The sequence below is a fragment of the Pseudophryne corroboree genome, chromosome 6, assembly GCF_028390025.1.
Source record: "Pseudophryne corroboree isolate aPseCor3 chromosome 6, aPseCor3.hap2, whole genome shotgun sequence".
Classification (NCBI taxonomy): Eukaryota; Metazoa; Chordata; class Amphibia; order Anura; family Myobatrachidae; genus Pseudophryne; species Pseudophryne corroboree.
The window spans coordinates 520,931,627-520,956,722 of NC_086449.1; the positions used below are offsets into that span (position 1 = coordinate 520,931,627).

General features: G+C 43.3%; 1 protein-coding gene across 1 annotated transcript in view; it reads right to left on the reverse strand.

The window, feature by feature from the left end:
* RAP1B (RAP1B, member of RAS oncogene family) overlaps positions 1 to 24,864 on the reverse strand; it is a 174,942-nt gene extending 150,078 nt beyond the window's left edge. Inside the window, exon 1 of the mRNA XM_063927511.1 lies at positions 24,610 to 24,864. The gene's annotated coding sequence lies outside the window, so the exon portion shown is untranslated. The remainder of the gene's footprint in view (positions 1 to 24,609) is intronic.
* Between the last annotated feature and the right edge of the window lie 232 nt (positions 24,865 to 25,096).

A 25,096-nucleotide genomic window follows, 5' to 3' on the forward strand; every position in this document is an offset into this window, starting at 1 on the left:
CCCTTCCATTCCACGATAACATCCCAACTCAACCATAGATCTCTGACTACAGTAGAAGACTTGGCTCTTCATAAGGTTTCAACTAAAGGGCTGATCTCTATTTTATATTTCTCACTTCTGCCCCCTTCCCTGATAGACAGAGTCTCATGAAAGAGCTTGGGAAACAGACTTGGAGGAAACATTAGATAATGATGATTGGACTTATATCTACTCTAATATAGCCTCAATCTCTATCTGCGTGCGAACAAAAGAAAACGCATACAAGTTATTCTATAGATGGTACCACGTCCCTACTCAACTTAATAAAATGCACCCTGAACTATCTCCATCGTGTTGGCAATGTAACATGACTGACGGAACATTTCTCCACATCTGGTGGAATTGTTCAAGACTAACCCCTCTAAGGAAGGAGTTCAGTGCTCTGGCCAACTCCATTTTGGATATCCAGATCCCGTATAATCCTAAATATTTCCTTCTCACTGTAAAGTATCCCTGAAGGCTCCCAACACCAGAGTAAGTTATTTGCTCACAGGACTTTAGCAGCCAGATGTGTCATAGCTTCTGCCTGGAAATCAACTGAACCTCCTACTTTGGAGGAAATTATAGCTAAGGTTTGGCATATCCATTCCATGGAATATATCACTCGCATCTTGAAGGGGTCTTCCAAAAAAATGTATCAAAGTTTGGGAACCTTGAACCTTCTACTTCCAAGCTCCCCCTGCTTTTAGCTGACCACTTCTCAATCACCAGTCTATGGGGTCGATTCTATTCGGCAACTTAAGAATAGCGCCGGGAATTAGCTCCCGACGCTATTCAATTCAGCTCCAGTTAAGTCGGCGATGTCCCGTTCTCGCCGACTTAACAGGTAGTTTTGTCGGGAGAACGGGCATTCTCCGACTTAACTACCCGCGGCGATGCTGATTCCCAACAGAATCAGCCTCGCGCCGGCCGCGAGGCAGCACTTTTGTCGGGTTTCTTCTCTCATCCCCCGGGGATGAGAGAAGAATTTCCGACAATTGCGGGTCACTAGCAGCTGAATTGAATAGCGTCGGGAGCTAATTCCCGGCGCTATTCTTAAGTTGCTGAATAGAATCGACCCCTATGATTGATGTAACCAGCTCAACTTTAGACTATATCGTTGTCAGGCCATGGACTTGACCAGTCAAGGTACTTCCGTCTTCTTTCTCTTGTCTTTCCTCTACACCTGTATCTTTCTTCTTGTACTTTCTATATCTCCCCCCCCCCTTTTTTTTTTTGCTCCAATTTTCTTCTTATAAAATAAAAAAAATGGATGAGACTGTTTCAAGATTTTTTTATTTTATCTTTATTGGTGTTCAAATAGGAATCTAGGGAACACTCCCATATGTTCTTTCGTATGCTAATGTACAACATGTTTCTTGTTTTTGTCTTATCTTTATATTCCTTATCGGAAATGTTTTTACTTTGTAACACCTCTGTTTTGTATCTCATCTCAAAACTTATTTGCAAAAAAAAAAAAAGTGACATAGGTCATATATCACAGTAATCGCAAAGAACGCTCCGTTCCCCAGGTTGTTTTACTTGTACCCAGAAGTCTCCCAAGCCTTGTTTTTGAGCACGTCACCACTTCCTGATCTCTGCAAATCCTCCCAAAATGCATTTTGTCCTGATTGGACTTCGATAGTGTGTGTCCAATCAGGACAAATGAAATGTAATTTCGGGATGGTTGTGATGAAATATGGCTATTTATTGAATGTGAATACTATTACAGGTTAAGTATCCCATATCCAAATATTCAGAAATACGGAATATTCCGAAATACTGAATTTTTTGAGCGAGACAGATAGTAAAACCTTTGTTTTCTGATGGCTCCGTGTACACAAACTTTGTTTAATACACAAATTTATTAAAAATATTGTATTAAATGACCTTCAGGCTGTGTGTATAAGGTGTATATGAAACATAAATGAATTGTGTGAATGTACACACACTTGGTTTAATGCACAAAGTTATAAAAAATATTGGCTAAAATTACCTTCAGGCTGTGTGTATAAGGTGTATATGAAACATAAATGCATTCTGTGCTTAGATTTAGGTCCCATCACCATGATATCTCATTATGGTATGCAATTATTCCAAAATACGGAAAAATCCGATATCCAAAATACCTCTGGTCCCAAGCATTTTGGATAAGGGATACTCAACCTGTAATATATGGGCTGGCTGGGGGGAAATAAGACTATTCATTACATGTGAACACCAGCTTATGATGCGGCTGATTGCGGGGATGGAGTGCCTAGATATTAAATGTGTTTTTTGTTAATGTATGACAGGTTTTAGGATAAGATGGTTAATCTAATTATTTTTATTTTGGAGATATAGCCTTGTGACTACTGCTATTTTCTAGTTATATCTAACTCAATTATTTAATTTAGAAAACTTGCAGGACGAACTAGTAACTAGTGAGAGCCATTGTATTATGGGATAAGCATTACAGAAGCTACCACTTATTAAATTCAAAAATGCAAAAACCATGATCTACATACAGAAAACCTATATGGAAATTTATCAAAAACAGAAAATGAATGTAGTTACATTATTTTTTGCAATAAAGGCCATGCAATAAAGGCCACATATGTTATGTTAAACATGTATGCAGCTTTACATAAAAGCTTGTACATGCTGCATTAAATGAAAACCAGTAATAGGAATGAAATCTTATGGGAAGACCCCCCCTCATTTCCTGTTCTCAGTCAAGATATATATTTCTACTGATGTGGCCAAAAGAACAGAGGATGGAAAGATCATTTTGAATGCACTTGTCTATCAACTATTTAGTAAATTCAGTAAAGTGACAAAAAAGTACTTCTAAAAATTCAAAAGACCAATTGCAATATTTTCACATCACGTGCTTGAAGGGGGCCATAGTTTTGTAAGTAACTTAGTAAATGCACAGTTAATACATTTTAAAAAGCATTACTAATTATTCCCAATACTGAATGGAACATTTGACACCATTAACTTAATGCCAATCCAATCTCCACTAATTAGCAGTGTTGTTACTGTGGACTCACAGAGCTATAGTAATGCACTAGAGAGGCAGCTATAAAAGACATCTAAACAGCACTGAAGTGAATTTAGATTTCATATTGTGTGACAAGTGTAAAACCTCTACCCATAAAAAGTTACTTTACAGAGTTATGTTTGCCAAGATGAAATACGAAATCTGTTGTAGTCTTAAGCACCAATTGTGCCAGGTCTATTAGTGTGACTTCTACAGGCCACACAGAAAATGACTTGGTAATAGTGTTTTTATGGGTAGAATTCTACATTTCCTGTTATCACTACACCTCAATAAACATTTTTCATAAAACCATGTAATGTAACAAAACACAAAAGGGATCCAAGTTATAAAGTCTCTGGAATAGTAAGAGTGAATTGAAAAATGCAATTTCCTAAAAATGAAAGTAAAAAAATCTGAAAGGAAATAAGGAAAAGTATTTATAAACAATAATGATATCTAGTACAGGTTGAGTATCCCTTATCCAAAATGCTTGGGACCAGAGGTATTTTGGATATCGGATTTTTCCGTATTTTGGAATAATTGCATACCATAATGAGATATCATGGCGATGGGACCTAAATCTAAGCACAGAATGCATTTATGTTTCATATACACCTTATACATACAGCCTGAAAGTCATTTTAGCCAATATTTTTTATAACTTTGTGCATTAAACAAAGTGTATCTACATTCACACAATTAATTTATGTTTCATATACACCTTATACACACAGCCTGAAGGTCATTTAATACAATATTTTTAATAACTGTGTGTATTAAACAAAGTTTGTGTACATTGATCCATCAAAAAACAAAAGTTTCACTATCTCACTCTCACTCAAAAAAGTCCGTATTTCGGAATATTCCGTTTTTCGGATATTTGGATATGGGATACTCAACCTGTATAAGGAAATTCACAGCAAAAAAAACACAAGTGAAAATAAATGGGACTATTCCAATATGTGCTACTGAAAGCAACATTCAGCAATTTTGGTAGATATCTAGCAAACGTAACAGAAGTTTTCACAAGAGTCGCACAATAAAACCTAGAAACATACGTACTGGTCACTGTTGCAGGAGGAGACCTCATGACTAAAAAAGTTCATCTTGTTAATGTTTCATGAGCAGTGTCTAAAGCCGGGCACGCAGAATCCAATTATCGAGCCTATCAGCCAATAATTGGATAGTGTCATGTAACGGCTTCAAACGTTCCTGCAATGGTAAGATCAGGCTGCACACGCTATATCACTCCTGACCTCCCAATCCCATTGTACAGATCAAAAGAAAGTACAAACTAAGCAAGAAATTGCTCAGTGTGTACTGGTGTCCATTAATGCAATAAACACTCCCGTCTGCCACAGTGATTATCGAATCAGCGACATTTATCAGATAGTGTGTTCCCAGCTTAAGGTGACATATATCAGCAATGGTCTTGGAGGGAAAGCCATCTCCAAGATCATGATATATGTACGATTTGAAGGTCAAGGTAAAACAGGATATGCGGGCATGAGGTCAATACTAACTAGGTCTACCCATGAGTAAATCGGCCTCACAATGCCAGCACCATGAGGCAGACATGGGTGAAATGCGACTTATAACAATTGTAAAGTGCAACAGAATTTGCTGCGCTATATAAGAAATATAATAAAATAATTTTACCCATGCAGGCGTTATAAACATGCCAGTTTACAGTACCCTAGGAGTTAAACCTTAACTGCTATTGCCATCTCTGTTCCTCCTTTGGTTACTATACAGGGCTCACTTGCTGACAACTTCTGCAAATATGAGGAAGACCTGGCACTGTGTCCTGCAGTGAGCATGACGCCGAGGAAAATTACCAGGCACAAAGTCACTAAACTGTCAGACAACCAAGAGTACCAAAGAGACACAAAAGCAAAATTATCTTAAAAAACCAGAAGCAAAAGGCTATACAGTGAGTGGTGAAAGACGGTCACAACGGCCAGCATCTGACTGACTTACATTTCTACAGTGACTTTTATTTCATGTTTCTAACAGGCAATGGTTGCTAATACTGGTGTCTGATAATGCTTTAACCCTACAGTAGCCACACTCCCGTTCACCACCAGCAGATAGTCATGAATCCATTACTTTATATATCAATTGTTCCCTTTAGCTCATAAATGTAAGATCAAATGGCCATCTTTACTTTTTGTTTCGTGTTGTATGATCATCCGATCAACATAAAGTGCTTAATAAATATACTCATATGCCAGAAAAGCTGAGGCAGCCGCTTCCATTCACAGCACATGCCATCACACTACCTCATTATGTCTTCCACAATTGAAGCATCATATCTAGGCAGATTCTCTCTGCAATTCACACACTGAATTTCTACCTTTGAACAAGGCTTGATAATAGGTTCCAGGGAGATGGATCACTCCATCCTGGAAACCAACACAAAATGTAAACTTTCACATGCAACAAATTTCAAGGGTGTACAGCAACTACACAACAGCAGGGAAGACATCCAACATGCAACACCACTGTGCAGATAAACTCTGGACGATTGTGGACAGCATCTCCAGGAGGGTTGGGTATGGGTGACTATACAGACGCCGGTATCAGGGTGTTTAAATTGCAGGCAAAGAAGGGGGGGGGGGGGGGGGAGGAGGAGTGGGGAGCCCACATCCCTCTCAGAAAAGCACTGTACAACCCACCAGTGTGCGACACTGCCACAGATAATAACATGATGGGGCCACAAGTAACATCAGCATTTATAGGGCAATATTCGATTCATTATCGTGCCCGATCTCCCATCTAAAGTGACAGGAATCACTGGGGCGATATTCAATTGTGTCTCTCTTTCGCGACCATAGAGGTCAGGTTTAGCCGTGAAAAGCATCTAAACTCGACCAAAGTGCTGGGTGCGATCGCGATAAAGGGCCGTTTGGCCAACCAGCTGAAATGCAGACGCCGGCAGCTATCATGCCCAAATGGAGCTACAATTGAAAAGCACTGTTTGGGCATCAAGTAGTGGCTGCCGGCGCAAAAACATTTGAATTTTGCACATATTGTGCAATGTTCCCGAATAGGCACTAATGGGGGGCGTTCAATGCATTATCGCGTCAACCGCCACTAGATGGCACCAGCTGCCAAGCACCTGCATTTCAGCTCTTAGTCCCCAAAGGCAAAGTGTCCCATCTGGTCCCCTTAATGACAGCAGCTAAACCCAGGGAGTCTGGGCGTAAATGAGCAAAAAAAAACAACTAAATTTAATATAGCCCTTCCAATCTCCTGCCACTTTAGATGGGGGATCAGGCATGATAAACAGCTGAACTCCCCCTAAAATGTCCCAATATAGATAAATGGAGAGGCTGAATGTATCCAACTAATGCCACTCCCAAGAATTCTTTGTAACTCCAGACATGCAAAACAATCGTGAAAAACACAATAGTAAAACGGATTCAGTATGATAATAAGAATTTACTTACCGATAATTCTATTTCTCGGAGTCCGTAGTGGATGCTGGGGTTCCTGAAAGGACCATGGGGAATAGCGGCTCCGCAGGAGACAGGGCACAAAAAAGTAAAGCTTTTACCAGATCAGGTGGTGTGCACTGGCTCCTCCCCCTATGACCCTCCTCCAGACTCCAGTTAGGTACTGTGCCCGGACGAGCGTACACAATAAGGGAGGCAATTTGAATCCCGGGTAAGACTCATACCAGCCACACCAATCACACCGTACAACTTGTGATCTAAACCCAGTTAACAGTATGATAACAGAAAGAGCCTCTTAAAGATGGCTCCTTAACAATATAACCCGAATTTGTTAACAATAACTATGTACAGTATTGCAGATAATCCGCACTTGGGATGGGCGCCCAGCATCCACTACGGACTCCGAGAAATAGAATTATCGGTAAGTAAATTCTTATTTTCTCTATCGTCCTAAGTGGATGCTGGGGTTCCTGAAAGGACCATGGGGATTATACCAAAGCTCCCAAACGGGCGGGAGAGTGCGGATGACTCTGCAGCACCGAATGAGAGAATTCCAAGTCCTCTTTTGCCAGGGTATCAAATTTGTAGAATTTTACAAACGTGTTTTCCCCCGACCACGTAGCTGCTCGGCAGAATTGTAATGCCGAGACCCCTCGGGCAGCCGCCCAAGATGAGCCCACCTTCCCTGTGGAATGGGCCCCAACAGATTTAGGCTGTGGCAGGCCTGCCACAGAATGAGCAAGTTGAATTGTGTTACAAATCCAACGAGCAATCGTCTGCTTAGAAGCAGGGGCACCCAACTTGTTGGGTGCATATAATATCAACAGCGAGTCAGATTTTCTGACTTCAGCCGTCCTTGAAATGTATATTTTTAAGGCTCTGACAACGTCCAACAACTTGGAGTCCTCCAAGTCGCCAGTGGCCGCAGGCACCACAATAGGTTGGTTCAGGTGAAACGCTGATACCACCTTAGGGAGAAAATGCGGACGAGTCCTCAGTTCTGCCCTATCCGAATGGAAGATTAGATAAGGGCTTTTATAAGATAAAGCCGCCAATTCAGATACTCTCCTGGCGGAAGCCAGGGCCAGTAACATAGTCACTTTCCATGTGAGATATTTAAAATCCACCTTTTTCAATGGTTCAAACCAATGGGATTTGAGGAAATCTAAAACTACATTTAGATCCCACGGTGCCACCGGAGGCACCACAGGAGGCTGTATATGCAGTACTCCTTTAACAAAAGTCTGTACCTCAGGAACTGAGGCCAATTCTTTTTGGAAGAATATTGACAGGGCCGAAATTTGAACCTTAATAGATCTCAATTTGAGACCCATAGACAATCCTGATTGTAGGAAATGTAGGAAACGACCCAGTTGAAATTCCTCCGTCGGAACACTCCGATCCTCGCACCACGCGACATATTTTCGCCAAATGCGGTGATAATGTTTCGCGGTGACTTCCTTCCTTGCCTTAATCAAGGTAGGAATGACTTCTTCTGGAATGCCTTTCCCTTTTAGGATCTGGCGTTCAACCGCCATGCCGTCAAACGCAGCCGCGGTAAGTCTTGAAAGAGACAGGGACCCTGTTGTAGCAGGTCCCTTCTCAGAAGTAGAGGGCACGGGTCGTCCGTGACCAACTCTTGAAGTTCCGGGTACCAAGTCCTTCTTGGCCAATCCGGAGCCACTAGTATTGTTCTTACTCCTCTTCACCGTATAATCTTCAATACCCTTGGTATGAGAGGCAGAGGAGGAAACACATATACTGATTTGTACACCCAAGGTGTTACCAGTGCGTCCACAGCTATTGCCTGTGGATCTCTTGACCTGGCGCAATACTTGTCCAGTTTCTTGTTGAGGCGAGACGCCATCATGTCTACCATTGGTCTTTCCCAACAGTTTATTAGCATGTGGAAGACTTCTGGATGAAGACCCCACTCTCCCGGGTGAATATCGTGTCTGCTGAGGAAGTCTGCTTCCCAGTTGTCCACGCCCGGGAAGAACACTGCTGACAGTGCTATTACGTGATTCTCCGCCCAGCGAAGAATCTTGGCAGCTTCTGCCATTGCACTCCTGCTTCTTGTGCCGCCCTGTCTGTTTACATGGGCGACCGCCGTGATGTTGTCCGACTGAATCAACACCGGTTTTCCTTGCAGGAGTGGTTCCGCCTGGCTTAGAGCATTTTAGATTGCTCTTAGTACCAGAATGTTTATGTGAAGAGACTTTTCCAGGTTCGTCCATACCCCCTGGAAGTTTCTTCCTTGTGTGACTGCTCCCCAACCTCTCAGGCTGGCGTCCGTGGTCACCAGGATCAAATCCTGTATGCCGAATCTGCGGCCCTCCAATAGATGAGCCTTTTGCAACCACCACAGAAGATATACCCTTGTCCTTGGCGACAGGGTTATTCGCAGGTGCATCTGAGGATGCGACCCTGACCATTTGTCCAACAGATCCCTTTGGAAAATTCTTGCATGGAATCTGCCGAATGGAATTGCTTCGTAAAAAGCCACCATTTTTCCCAGGACTCTTGTGCATTGATGTACAGACACCTTTCCTGGTTTTAGGAGGTTCCTGACAGGTCGGATAACTCCTTGGCTTTTTCCTCGGGAAGAAAAACCTTTTTCTGAACCGTGTCCAGAATCATCCCTAGGAACAGCAGACGTATCGTCGGAAAAAAGCTGCGATTCTTGGAATATTTAGAATCCAGTCGTGCCGTCGAAGAACTACTTTAGATAGTGCTCTTCCGACCTCCAACTGTTCTCTGGAACTTGCCCTTTTTAGGTCGTGCAAGTAAGGGATAATTTAGATGCCTTTTTTCTTTGAAGAAACATCTTTTCGGCCATTACCTTGGTAAAAAGGCCCGGGGTGCCGTGGATAATTCAAACGGCATCGTCTGAAACTGATATTGACAGTTCTGTACCACGAACCAGAGGTACCCTTGATGAGAAGGACAAAATTTGGACATGGAGGTAATCCTTGATGTCCAGGGACACCATATAGTCCCCTTTTTTCCGGTTCGCTATCACTGCTCTGAGTGACTTTATCTCGATTTGAACCTTTTATGTAAGTGTTCAAAACATTTTAGATTTAGACTATGTGTCACCAAGCCGTCTGGCTTCAGTACCACAATATAGTGTGGAAAAATAATACCCTTTTCCTTGTCGTAGGAGGGGTACTTTGATTATCACCTGCTGGATATACAGCTTGTGAATTGTTTCCAATGCTGCCTCCCTGTCGGAGGGAGCCGTTGGTAAAGCAGACTTCAGGAACCTGCGAGGAGAAGATGTCTCGACTCTCCAATCTTTACCCCTGGGATAATACTCGTACGATCTAGGGGTCAACTTGCGAGTGATCCCACTGCGCCCTGAGACTCTTGAGACTACCCCCCCACCTTGAGTCCGCTTGCACGGCCCCAGCGTCATGCTGAGGACTTGGCAGACGCGGTGGAGGGCTTCTTTTCCTGGGAAAGGGCTGCCTGCTGCAGTCTACTTCCCTTACCTCTATGTCTGGGCAGATATGACTGGCCTTTTGCCTGCATGCCCTCATGGGAAAGGAAAGATTGAGGCTGAAAAGACGGTGTCTTTTTTAGCTGAGATGTAACTTGGGGTAAAAAAGGTTGGATTTCCCAGCTGTTGCTGTGGTCCCCAGGTCCGATGGACCGACCCCCAAATAACTCCTTCCCTTTATACAGCAATACTTCCATCTGCCGTATGGGATCTGTATCACCTGACCACTGTCGTGTCCCTGACATCTTCTGGGAGATATGGACAACGCACTTATCTTGATGCCAGAGAGCAAATATCCCTCTGTGCATCTCACATACATATATATAGAATGCATCCTATTAAATGCTCTACATGAATAAAATATTTTCAGTCAGGGAATCCGACCAAGCCAACCCAGCACTGCATCTCCAGGCTGATGGCGATCGCTGGTCGCAGTATAACCACCGTATGTGTGTATATACTTTTTAGGATATTTTTCCAGCTTCCTATCAGCTGGCTCCTTGAGGGCGGCCGTATCTGGAGACGGTAACGCCACTTGATAAGCGTGTGAGCGCCTTATCACCCTAAGGGGTGTTTCCCAACGTACCCTAATTTCTGGCGGGAAAAGGTATAACGCCAATATTTGCTATCGGGGTAACCCTACGCATCATCACACACTTCATTTTATTTTATCTGATTCAGGAAAAACTACAGGTAGTTTTTTCACTCCCACATAATACCCTTTCTTGTGGTACTTGTAGTATCAGAAACACGTAACACCTCCTTCATTGCCCTTAACGTGTGGCCCTAATGAGAAATATGTTTGTTTATTCACCGTCGACACTGTATTCAGTGTCCGTGTCTGTGTCTGTGTCGACCGACTGAGGTAAATGGGCGTTTTTAAAACCCCTGACGGTGTTTCTGAGACGCCTGGACCGGTCCTAATAGATTGTCGGCCGTCTCATGTCGTCAACCGACCTTGCAGCGTGTTGACATTCTCACGTAATTCTCTAAATAAGCCATCCATTCCGGTGTCGACTCCCTAGAGAGTGACATCACCATTACAGGCAATTTCTCCGCCTCCTCACCAACATCGTCCTCATACATGTCGACACACACGTACCGACACACAGCACACACACCGGGAATGCTCTGACAGAGGACAGGACCCACTAGCCCTTTGGGGAGACAGAGGGAGAGTCTGCCAGCACACACCAAAAACGCTATAATTATATAGGGACAACCTTATATAAGTGTTTCTCCCTTATAGCATCTTTTATATATATACAATATCGCCAAAATCAGTGCCCCCCCTCTCTGTTTTAACCCTGTTTCTGTAGTGCAGTGCAGGGGAGAGCCTGGGAGCCTTCTCTCCAGCTTTTCTGTGAGAGAAAATGGCGCTGTGTGCTGAGGAGATAGGCCCCGCCCCTTTTTCGGCGGGCTCGTCTCCCGCTATTTTTGAAGTTAGGCAGGGGTTAAATATCTCCATATAGCCTCTGTGGGCTATATGTGAGGTATTTTTTGCCTCTAATAAGGTTTTTATTTGCCTCTCAGAGCGCCCCCCCCAGCGCTCTGCACCCTCAGTGACTGTTGTGTGAAGTGTGCTGAGAGGAAAATGGCGCACAGCTGCAGTGCTGTGCGCTACCTTAAGAAGACTGAGGAGTCTTCAGCCGCCGATTTTGGACCTCTTCTCTCTTCAGCGTCTGCAAGGGGGCCGGCGGCGCGGCTCCGGTGACCATCCAGGCTGTACCTGTGATCGTCCCTCTGGAGCTAGTGTCCAGTAGCCAAGCAGCAAATCCACTCTGCACGCAGGTGAGTTCACTACTTCTCCCCTAAGTCCCTCGTTGCAGTGATCCTGTTGCCAGCAGGACTCACTGTAAAGTAAAAAACCTAAGCTAAACTTTCTCTAAGCAGCTCTTTAGGAGAGCCACCTAGATTGCACCCTTCTCGTTCGGGCACAAAATCTAACTGGAGTCTGGAGGAGGGTCATAGGGGGAGGAGCCAGTGCACACCACCTGATCTGGTAAAAGCTTTACTTTTTTGTGCCCTGTCTCCTGCGGAGCCGCTATTCCCCATGGTCCTTTCAGGAACCCCAGCATCCACTTAGGACGATAGAGAAATACTGATGAACAGGATGCCGGGGCGGCCAGAAGACCAACAGCTACATCACGACCATCAGAATCCAGACAGCCCCACAGAAAGTACCCTAACCCTCCCTTCCCCGCTGCCTAAACCTAACCCTTCCTGCTTGGTGCTTAACCCTAATCTCCCCTTGTAAGTGCATAACCCTAACAGACCCTCCCCGGTACATAAATATACCCATCCGTCCCTGCACGCTAACACTAATCCCCCATCTAATGACTAAACTTAATCTCCCAGCCCCCCCCCTTTCCCCCCCGCAGCAGGACGCGGGCGCGTTCCGCTAAAAGAACGTTTGGGATTCTCCAGGTGTCGCTATTTTGATGCCAGGATCCTGAGCTTCGTCGGGATTTCGATGCCGGGATTATGCAGTCGTTTGGGATTCTGGCGTCACTATTTCGACCGCTGGGATCCCGTCCTGCGGCATCGTAACTACATACCTAGTAAACATCTGTAGGAGTTAAATTCCACCTAGCGTGTGAAAGAGTACTGACTGGAATCCCAAATGTGAATAAAGTAATGAAACAAAGTGTTTAAAATACCCGCTTTGCAAGGATAGGGGAGACTGAAAGGGGAGAACGTAGCAGGTCCTTTGCATATCCAGCAACTGGATACTTTCAGAGTGGCTGACAGTATCATATAATATAAAACATATGACTGGATAAAAGTCAGTTGGTAAAAACAAGGATTAAAAGCAAATTCACAGTGGGAATCACTTATCACCAAATAAAAGATATTAAATAGTATTTCATCAATACCTCCAATGCCACAGATGGAACCCAGGCACTTCATCCATAAGCGACATGAAATATTCATTAAAAGCAATGTTGCAATATTTAATATAAACATATCATGATATAACATACATTAGTGACAGTCACCATAAAATAATAACTAAAAAAAAGAGCCTTGAGCCAATCTCTAGACCTCAATCAGTTCTTTTTAGGGCAGTCTATAAATAAAGCCGGCATAAGCAATGTGTGCTGATGAGCGATAGAAATCTTTCTACAGGACAATGTTATTGTAGCATCCAGTCTAGAGATGAATAGTTACCCAATCCCTTGTGGTGTGAGGCCGGGTATTCCACCTAGCGAGGGTCCAGAGTATCCTCTTTATCCAGCGCAATAAAAATGGTGGTTCTCACTCTATCAGCAAAGCCCTAGTCAGACCTTTGATAAAGCTGCCAAGTGACAGCGAAACGTGTTAGGGAAACCAATCTCTGACCAGGGCTTTGCTGATAATCGACCAGGACCTGTTTATAGGCATCTTTGCATTGGGAGTTTCCAGTCCCCTGGATTGTGGACATTAATAGAGGGAGAACCACTTTTTCAACTATCGCCCTTTCCAACAGCAGCTAAGAGAACCAGCCCAGTTACAGTGCCTGATTGTTTTATAATTTCTTGATAAAAGGTTTTTTTCTGGCTACTTCATCCATAAGGTCTAGATGGGATATACTCTGGAGGGAATGTCTCTCACCACTACTTTTCCATCAATAATCATGTAAGCCATATCACACTGCAATAGCCTAGTGCCCTACACTGGTGTTCTAGGAATTTGTTGGCATGTACTATTGAACAAGGAACGGAGCTAGGTGGATACTGCCTACTTTTTAGAAAGGGTGTCCCATTTCAGTTATGATTGGGGGGGGATTCAATTGTTTTGGGTGTCTAAATCTTGTCTAAGTGGGACTTTTTAGACGCCCTTAACAATTGCCTCAATTCAATTGTTGACTGGACACACATGCATGTCGTGCCAAAGAGACAAGGTTGAGCTGCGTAAAATGGCTAAACCCGTCTAAAGTGCTGTGTACATTTCTTCTGGCACCTTAGCGAGGCTACAAAAAAAAAAAAGGCCATCCCCGTAACCGGTCAGCTAAACATTTTGCGCCCCCTAGTGGTACCCGCAGGTAAACCCAATTGAATCGGCCCCACGTGTCATCACTTATTAGGTAAATTCAGAAGACTATAAATGAAAATATATACATATTGCTGGATTTACACACAGGTCAGGATTGCTGATGTAACAGAAACCAAAATGGACCTTGCTATCAATTGAGAGTTTTGTAATTCATTACCATGAATACAGCTACTGAATTTAAAATGTGTCTTTTACGGTTTGTGGTGGTGAAGTCCAGAATATATCCTATAACATTTAACTTCTTGCAGGGCTAGGTGTGACTGAAAAAATCTATTTTCTGTACTATTTGATGTCCTTTAGCGTAGATGTTTGCTTTTATCTTTTTTCCCTGGCCAAAGTAAAATTAAAGTCATCAAATTATGAAATATTGTTTTATTATGGCTTTAAGCATCTAGTTTGTCTAAAGGGCCCCATAAATCAGGCATCAAATTCTCAAATCCAACCTACTGATCAAAAAACACAGATCAGCAGCCATCGATTATCGGCGATTCATTGGTGTATCGGGAAATCTCAACATGTTAAAATTCACCAATTTGCCAATACTGATCATATTTGGTTGGGCCAAGCAAATCAGTAAAGTTCAGTAAGTTCAGTCCTCTCGATTCTCCGACTCTGTCTTGGGATCGGGAAATTGTACAATTCGTCGCAGATGCATGGTGGCCTTCACCCAAAATAGAGATAAGCATTACGTAACAATTTCCAAATAAGTGCTCTCTCTTTTATACCACCGCATAAACCTGGATAACTGCAGTGTTGACCCGGGTTTTGGCTTGGTGTAAAAGGGTTAACCTGGGAATCCAACCCGGCAAGCTACCCAGGTTGTTTAAGAAAGACCTGGGTTACAGAACAGTGTAAATGGGTAATCCATTCACTGCATAGGGAAAGCCGCATTCCCTGTGCTTGGAGATGATGTTATATCTAAGCAAAGGCAGGGGTAAGCCCCCGCTCCCGGGTACTGCCTGTGGTGTACACAGCTTGAAACTCATGTTCAGTGTACCAGGCTGGACTCAGGATTTAGATGGTTAGAAGTAATTTGATACTTCTATCCTGAAATGTTCATGGATAGATATGTCAGGAATAACAAAATCTGTTCTGGGGAGCTGCAGGTGACCCCCTCTCCTCATGAAAATGCAGCCATTGTTCTATAAGAATGTTTTTAGAGTGAATGGTACAGACCAGTTTTCAGAATGTTTTACGGGAAGGGCTTCAAAAATATAGACTTGTAGCCTTCTCATTAAAGCAGAATGTATGGAGATATCTGTTAGTGCCTGATATGCAGCATAATCTATAGCATGGAGTGTATGCAGCCTTCTCAAAGGATATTTTTTTTTATATGCATTCCCAAAAACTTCTATCTACTCACTGACAGGAACCTTTTTAAAACATACCATTTAACAAGAATACTGCAATATCATTAACCTTCTTGTTCTTCTTGATTAGCCATCCTTTCAAAGCATGACTACTATATGTAGCTTTCTTTTACAGCATTTTATTACATTACGTTCACATAGGTTCAACTAGAAAACATATGACCATAGACTATAAGCGCACTCCTATAATGAAAGGTAATGTGTGGATTCGAACAGACAGACTATGGGGAATATTCAATTTCAGCTGGAAATTCCGACAGGGTGAAAAGACGGCACTTTCCGCTGATAATCGGAACTTTCCGACACTTCAATATTCAATTGAAGTGCCGTTCTTCCGCCCTGTTGGAAATTCCAACAAGTCGAAAAACACATGGATGAGCAGAGACTCCATGTGTTTTCAACCCCGCCACGGTCGAGAACGGTCCATTTTCGACCATTCATTTTCACCCATAAGAGGGCGGAAATGAATGGTTGGAATGGGAGAGGAAACGACAGGATCCGACTGTAATTGAATATACCCCTATAGCTTAGTTATTAGAGTTATAATATGAAACATTTAAACTGTGTCTTAAATTTCCTTCTGGACTAGAAGACAATAAATATCAGTTTGTATTTTCTAGATAATAAATAAGTGATACTGAGCAAATATAGATTGCAGTTTTGTAGCCAGTAAGATACAACAAAAACAAATGGAATCTTGACCATATTCCACCCACGTCTCCGCTAGCATAACTTAGACTTTAGAATTTTTGGAGGCGATTCAATTATTATTGATGCCACTATAATTAATGGATGCACGACAGAGCAATTCAATTGTTTACGGCACCCATTAATTATAGAACATGTCGCCTGCAATTAGACAGTTTAGCCACGGATATCGGCTTAACTCATCCAAACTCCTGGTTAGGGCACCCAAAGCACAGAGTTTTTGCACATTTACCCATGCCACCACAGGAGGCTGCGAGAAGAAATGTGTCCCCCCGCGGCACTTGCGCCCAAAGTAAACAATAATTGAATTCCTCTGTCAGGCGCCATCTAGTGTCAGTCGCAGGGGAAACAATTGAATATCCCCGCTTAAGTCCTGCAAGAACACACAGAAGAATGAAGAGCCCTTATGGTCCAAGCTGCAATCATACAATAAATTCCGCTAAATGCAAATTTACAAATACAGTGCAGCTTAGTGAAAACAAAAGAGGAAGTTTCTGCAAAACTGTATTTATGCAAAACATCAACACAATTTAATACATATCTAGTCAACATTAAGTGGCAATCACATGCAGCCACACCTTGTTCTGTTCCAGGTCGAATTTACTTTTACTATCAAATACAGATCTACTCTTAAGCTTAGTATTGCTATTACCTTGCTGCAGAGCAGCTTGTTACACTCCAACTCCACCTTTCACAGCAGCTTATCAAGCTATTCCCCCATCTGAGGAACAGCTTGCAACACTCCCACTGGGTGTGGTATGGAGGGTCGACAAGTTAGGTCGACAGTGTCTAGGTTGACCACTATTGGTTGACAGTAAGTAGGTTGAAAGGGACTCTAGGTCGACATGAGTTTTTTCACTGTTTTTGGCATCATATTCTTCGTAAAGTGGCCGGGAACCCCAATTAGTGCACCGGGCAAGGTGCCTCGCTGCGCTCAACACAGGTTCCCAATTCTAGTCCATGTGGATCGTAAAGTATGAAAAAGTTTAAAAAAATTAACAAATGTTGAAAAACTCATGTTGACCTTTTGTCATGTCAACCTAGAGTCCCTGATGACCTAGAAACCATGTCGACCTACTCACTGTCGACGAATAGTGGTCGACCTAGACACTGTCAACCTAGAGGCGGATATCTTCCCACCACCCTTGCACAACTTATAACATTCCCACCACCCCTGCAAAGCAGCGCTGATCAGACTCAACTCTTACACAGCAGCACTTGTTCAACTTCCTCTGCACAGCAGCGCTTCTTACACAAATCATCAGTAGAGAGGCAACCTCATTTTCAATCCAAGATGGTGGATATGAAACAAGTCCTCCAACTCCTGCCCAGAAGAGTCTGCCTGAACCAGCAGTCAAAGTAAGCAAAAAGAGATGGCTAGTCAATTGTTTTCTATTCGCCCGCCACTAGCAATTCAATTGTTGTGCCATTTGGGTGCAATCTCCACTGGTGACATTTCTGCTCACAGCCTCCTGAGGTTGAAAGCAGAAATGTGCGAAAAGTGGACTTTTCAAAGTTGCGGGCACTATTTTAGTCAGGTTTAGCCGCTCCGCATGGCTAAACACAATGCTTTTGGCACGCTTAAAAAGCAATGGTGTCTGCCTACTCCTGTCAAAATATAAAACAGTAGTTGGGGGGTGTTAAAAAATTTGTTTAGCAGGCCGAAATCAAATATGTTGGACCAAACATTTTCGTTTTTCAGTGTGTGGGAATAGACAGACGATGATCATTCACTCCACCACACGGAACAATTATCATTGTAACTGTAGTTGGCTGGTTGGAAAGATAATTATTCATGTATATCCAGATGTCGCGTTTAGTTACTGCAGGCCACTCCAGCATATAAACGGTGCTGTATGGACATTCTTTTACCCAGAATCCCTTTATCTTCTCCAAAAGCTCTCCTGACAATCTAATTGAGGTGGGATAATCCTCTGAATACAACAGATTAGGCCAAAATAGAGTTTGACATCATTACTGAAATGTCCAGACCTAAAAGTGCAAAAATATAACAGAGAACAGGTAAAGAGGTAATAGGAAAATTAAAAGTTTGTTTACAGCCTAGCCAAAGGGTCAGCATAAAACTGTGTTTTCCAAACACATTCTCCTGTACTAGGCACAATTAAAACTTTTACACACGAGCGATGTAACATAAGCATGTTTAAAAGTCTATTAAACGTGATTAGACATTGATAGTGCAAAAACTAAAATAAGAAAATGTACCTGTACTCTCACCTTAAAGACAAGCATTCATATTGCTCCTATTACATATATAGCACCCAGAGGTGTCAATGCTCAGTAACAATAGTGTGTTCTTTGTTACCATAGGGGTCATTCACACCCTGCCGCTGCCCTACCGTGGGTGGCAAACTGCGTGAAGGATGCGGCCACAATGTGATTGAAAGCCTCGGGCGTCCGTGGGGCGGCGACGTGGTGTTGGGGGGGGGGGGGGGGGGCGGGGCAGGGTGAACAGGGGCGTTCCTAGAGAGATGGCCGCTAACCGTCAGGCTGAACTACCAGGGGTCAACCTTAGAGCCGATGCCTCCGCAATTAGATTGCAGACGCATCAGAGGGCGACCTTACAAATGCTGGGTGGCCCCCAGCATGTCCGAAGATGAACACGGATATGGATGCGTATGCAGCCATCTGCGTTCATCTCCGAATAAGGCCCATAGTACACTATGTTGTTTTGAGATGCTTTCATTAATATGCTTGTAAATTTATTAAATCAGGCATAACCAGATTTCGGGAGGTCCAATTAAATGGCCTGCCGGAGCAGAGATAGTACTTGGGTTCAGGTACTTATCCCTGATCTCATGTGTTTTCGAATGATCGTGGGTCCAATTACGGCGGATCAAAGCGGCCTCTAATTGGATACCGCAATAATGAACATCAGTCATTAATCGCGATGTCCGGCCGTTTTGATCAGTCAAAACAGTATCAGGGCTAATTGGACACCCCCCACTGTTAACTAATATTGTTTTTCCAAATAGAGATGACTGAAGTTAGTGGTCTCTGAAAGGCCATTTGAAGCTAAATATTAGCATTTTCATGTACAATGCATGATGGTAAAATACCTTCTAGTCCTTCCTTGACTTTCCAACTCAACTTTGGTAAACAGTAAAACTTAATTATTTTCTCTAATAAAAGGAATCGGATATATGTCAAAGGCAAATGTTGACATATTGTATATTAGCTACAGTATACTTTACAAGGACACCAGAGGACTTTTTCAATCAAAGACGCTGGGAAATCAATTACACTTCATCCTGAACAATTACAAAAGTTATACAACATAGAGATTCACCAACAACAAAGAAATGTCATGCCTAGCACAGCTGACACTATATTTGTACATTACTTTTTGTCACCCCTCTGTGTACACAATGAGCTAACTTAGGGAACTGTGTCCGACAATACTTTTCCTGCTCGGCATATTTTCCACAAATGTCATGTACCAAGTTACACAAATCCCCACCTCCAATGAGGTGACATTTCTTGCTATGGGCCACACCCCAAGCCTCTCTATTGGTGGGGGAATATCAAACCTAAGAGGAGGGGAATAAGGGAGCCAAAGAAGATGATTAATAGATTATAGGGAACAGAAGACAAACAAGGCTAGCTGAAATAAAGACGTGTAAGCTAACTTGCTAGCATCATTTAGTATTTACTAGCACTGTCAGAGAAACTAGGTATAGTGCTGCAATTATTTTTATAAAAGTATACCTTAATATCTAATAAATACAAAAAGAAACAAAAAAAGGGGGCTTTGCCAAAACTGGTTATAGGATAATTTACAGGAGGGTATTATAATCAACCCACAATGACCTAATAAAGGGCTCGATTAAATTCAATGTGAAGTTAATAGCGCCAGGAAGGTGGTCCCGGAGCTGTTCAATTGTCCTCATCACTAATCGGAAGATGCGAGTTCTCATGCCTTAAGCTGGATGTTTAGTCACGAAAATGGGATTCTCCAGTGTAAGTGCCTGCTGCGATGCTGTTTGTGGCGCGCTGAAGGCAAAAAACAGCATTGTGGCACTGGTTTAGTCGGATTTCTGCTCGCACCTCAGGAAGGGTGCAAGCAGAAATACTCTGGTTGGGCTTAACATTGCGGCCGATTAAATATCTCCGGGAGCTCCTTCCCGGCACTATTAATTGACAGTTGAATGGAGCTCAAACAGGGTATCCAATTAGTTTAGATAATTTTATCACCGGTATACAATTACATCTTGCGAGAATAAAATGTATTGCAAAAACACATAGGGTAAGCAAAAAGCCAAGGACCTATGTATTTTCATGGCACTTATGGCATAAAAAGTCACTTATCAGCGATTTGGCTTCACCTTCCGGCAATTGGGGATAATAGGATAGCCCCCGGCAAACCAATTTACTGCAGCTAATTGGATATCACCCAAATAGTTTATTTAAAGTGGTTGCAGATCTTCTTAATTGAACTGCTAAAAATAAGCAATTGCTGTAGATAAGCTGGATACCCATGGCAAAAGGATGAGGCTCTATATTGTGCCAGTGGTCACTATATAGTAAGAAAAATGAAATAGATATGGAGCTATCAGGTCTGTTATTGTGATTTTATTTTTATTCTTTTTGCTCTACCCTTCACACTTCTACAGTACATCTGGTTTCGCAGTAAATGTCTTTTCATGGTGGCAACCAACATGCCTAGAGACTGATATATAGGGCCGATTCAATTTGTTTTTGTGTGGCCGCCACTAGAAGGCAACAACGGCAGCAATCAATTGTTCTGCGCCCAGCGGCCGCGGAGGGCACATTTTTTCTTGCAGCCTCCTGAAGTGCGAGAAAAATGTGTGGAAACTCAGCACTTTGGGCATCCAAACAGGAGTCTGGTCGGGTTTAGCCATTTTAGGCTGCTAAACCCGGTCTGTTTGGGCACGTCATGCGCGGTTTCCATGGGTGTCCAAACAAAATTGATTTATGACAATTGTTTGGGCATCTAAAAAGGCCCGTTTAGACTGGATTTTTAGACGCCCAAAACAACTGAATCGGCACCATAGTGTTCTAGCCAATTTTTCATTTGGGGTCTAGGGATACAAACTCAAGTTAAAATCCACTGCTAATACAAAGCATTTAACATACTTTTATCATTTCCATTTAGCTAAAGGAAGGTAAAACAAAAACTTCAGTGTTCATTGACCAATTTGGCTTCACAGGGAAGAATTCCTTCATGCCAATCAGATAAATAATATAACGAACACATTTAAAGGAATTTCACTTTTACAATCAAATATAAAATATGTAGTTTATTATGATTGAGTATAGCATACCAAAGTGTCGGAATTCAGAAGTTAAAATGGTACATGTTGCAGCCATGGCTGAATCTCTAGTCCCCTGCACCAGAGGCCACATAGATCACCAGTGCACCACTAAGCTTTCCCTTGTGCTAACATTGCCATTAGGGTTTGGTGAACTTGTAAAAAAGTGTTTGGCTGTCCCTCAGATCTTGTTTGTTTGTGGATATCTGGCTATGTAAAGAAGTTTAGAAAACTCCTCACATATACCCTATTAATAATACATTAAAGCAAAATTTCCAGCTGCCAACATCAGCTTTTTGAAATCGAGACAAAACTTTTGCATTAATTATAGGATTCTACAAAAGGTACAAACATGATCTAAAGAACTACACAAACTCCCTCAGATAAGAAACCTCACCGACACATGTCTAGTAAGATACATCATGCAATATGGCATTAATCCGCATCCCAGACTCATTATCTGCAAGCTGGGTGTGGTATTTTAGATAGAATAAACTTAGGTTGACAGTGTCTAGGTCAGTGGCCAGGGAACAGGGGTAAATTACCCCAAATGGGGTAAAAATAAAATTCCCGGGGGTAATGGACGGTCGCGCTGCCGAGACACAGCAACGCCCGGCTCACAATGTGACGTGCTGATGTCACACCGCGCTCCTTCCTGCCCGCGGTGTGATGTGCTGACGTCACACTGTGCTCCCTCACGCCCACCCTGTGCTGTGTTCCTGGCCACGGTGTGATGTGCTGACGTCACACCGCACTGCCTAACGCCTGCCCTGCACTGTCCTGACCTGACCTCCTAACCGCGGCCCGCCAACCGACACACAGAACTTAGAGGGGTCGATTCTATTCGGCAACTGATGAATAGCGCCGGGAATTAGCTCCCGACGCTATTCAATTCAGCAACTAGTTACGTCGGCGATGGCCCGTTCTCGCCGACAAAATAGGTTGAATTGTCGGGAGAACGGGCATTCTCCGACTTAACTCTACGGCGCGAGGCAGATTCCCGACAGAATCAGCCTCGCGCCGGCCGCGAGGCAGCACTTTTGTCGGGTTTTTTCTCTCATCCCCCGGGGATGAGAGAAGAATTCCCGACAATTGCAGGTAATTAGTTGCTGAATTGAATAGCGTCGGGAGCTAATTCCCGGCGCTATTCATTAGTTGCCGAATAGAATCGACCCAAAAGTGTTCTGTAGCTGACGGAGTTCCGCAGGATCAGACAGTGGCCCACATAGCAGTGGGAAATTCCCACTGACATTATTGAGGTGAGGATGTGACTATCTGTCTCCTAAAAGTCGTGTTCCCTTCCCCCCTCATCCATCTTTCTTACATTCATTCTGGTGTTCGTATGATGAGAGAGAGAAAGAGAAAGAGAGAGAGAGAGAGAGAGAGAGAGAGAGAGAGAGAGAGAGAGAGAGAGAGATTTTGAGATATATAGATTTATATACACACACACACACAGAGTATCTCAGAAATGCCATATAAACAGTGATAACCAGTATATATGCACAATAATATATGATTTCCTTCCTTTCAATTCAAGTTGGTAACGTCGGCGTATCTAAATAAATTTTGGGGTAAAAGGCAAAAAAGTTCCCTGACCCCTGGTCTAGGTGGACCACTATTGGTCGACATGGTTTCCAGGTCGACAGGGACTCTAGGTAGACATGGAAAAAAAGTCGACATGAGTTTTTTTACAGTTTGTTGGTGTCGTTTTCTTCGTAGTGTGACCGGGAACCCCAATTAGTGCACGTGTTCGCTTGCCATGCTTCGGGTTACCGTTCCCAATTGTAGTCCACGTGGATCATAAAGTATGAAAAAGTTCAAAAAAATGAAAAGAATGTGAAAAACTCATATCGACTTTTTGTCATGTCGACCTAGTACATATCGACCTAGAGTCCATCGATCTAGAAACCATGTCGACCTACTTACTGTCAACCTAAGTCTTGTCGACCTAGAGACCAGATCCCCTGCAAGCTACCCTATTGCGCCATTTCCTGTAATTTCATTATTCTCAGATAAAAAGTTTAATGTAGACATCCAAATGTATTTGTTTGCACTGTTATAGGGAGATTGAAAAAGGTGAAATTTTTCAATTACTTAAACAGTCGCTAAAAAGCAAACTGAATTTTGTTCCAAGGCACTGAACGTCCTTCCCTTTACAGGCCACAGACGGGGAGGAAATATTCTGCACAGTAACATCTTAGCTGGGGCTCATTTTTAGCAGAGTACTTTGCAGGTTCACTAAACAAAATACATCGTCCCTCAGACAGAACAATCATTATTACTGTGATAACACATATTTGGCAGTCTCTTATAAGTATAGATCTTCAGCTATTCTGCTCTATAGCAATTAGACAAATTTACCTGATCTCAACTGCTCTCCAGTAAATAAAATTATATATATATATATATATATATATATATATATATATATATATATATATATATAGCCTTCGTTCCTGATTTCATGGCAGTGGATCGGTTAAGTATAATGTCAAGCAACCTCTGCATAAGCCAATCACTGCCTAGGGGGTCACCCACTGCCTGCATCGCCAATTTTCTGCAGCAGGAGACATCTTACGTTATTTTAACTTTAAAAGAAAAGCTTCATGTAAAAGAAACAGATGAAAAGAGACGTATTAGGACATCCGTGGGCCTGTACTCTGCTACAGTTACCATTAGAAGATACAATAAACTAGTGACTCATCTTTCTTCTCTGAAAAAGACACTATATATGTATATTGCTTCCTCTGGTCTCAGCAGATGTGAAACAGATAATAAAGGGGAAAGAGCAGCATTATTAGCAGCAGCTACACAGCAGTGCAGCATCCCAGTAGAGATGCTATTTGGTCCCTGCCACAAAGGCTGGCACCATGCATGCACACATAAAGGAGTGCCATGACAAACATTGCAAGTATGCAGAGAATGGAAAGCACTGCTATCACTTCCAGGAGTGCCCATCCCCTGCACACCATGTCTCCCTACACCAGGCTATTGTCTGACCACAGAGCAGAGCTGTCCACACCCATAGGCACAGTTGCCCCGGAAGCCCATGATCCCGGCATCCCAGCAGTACCGGCAGCCAGCCGATGTAGAGCAGTGCCTGGGCCCGGCCCTCACTCTACTAACCCGGTTATCGGGGGCTAGACCGGCCGGTGCTGTACTCATTGTCTGCGTTTGAAAAGTGGACTCCGGAAGCACTCACCCCGCTGTCCTCCCACTCTTGGATGGGCCCGGGCACTGCCTGGGATCCCCGCCGCCTCCCGCTTAGCCTCCTCCGCTCGGGACACACAGCGCCACCAGCCCAGCCTGGGTGAGGCTCCAGCTCTCCCCCCTGTAACGTCACCGCGCCTTCCTCACTCAGTCCGTGCGCGCTCCCGCCACCCTTCCTTTACACTGCGCGCGTCCCCGCGTCCGTATGGGAGGCAGAGCGCCGTGCACGCGCAACGACGGCGAAGTGTAGCGCGCCTCTTGCGAAGGGTGGGTGGGGTAGATTGCTGCTGCTGCTGGCCGGGGTATATATATCTGCTGCTGTTACTGCTGCAGCTAGCGTTGGTTTCTCTTTCTTTATAATAAAGTTGTCAGCGGCATCAGCGTCATATAATAAATAGGCTACTGTACATAGTGCTTGTCTACAGCAAAATAACTTACATAGTGCACGAAGCGGTAACTGCGGACTCTGGATTGCTGGA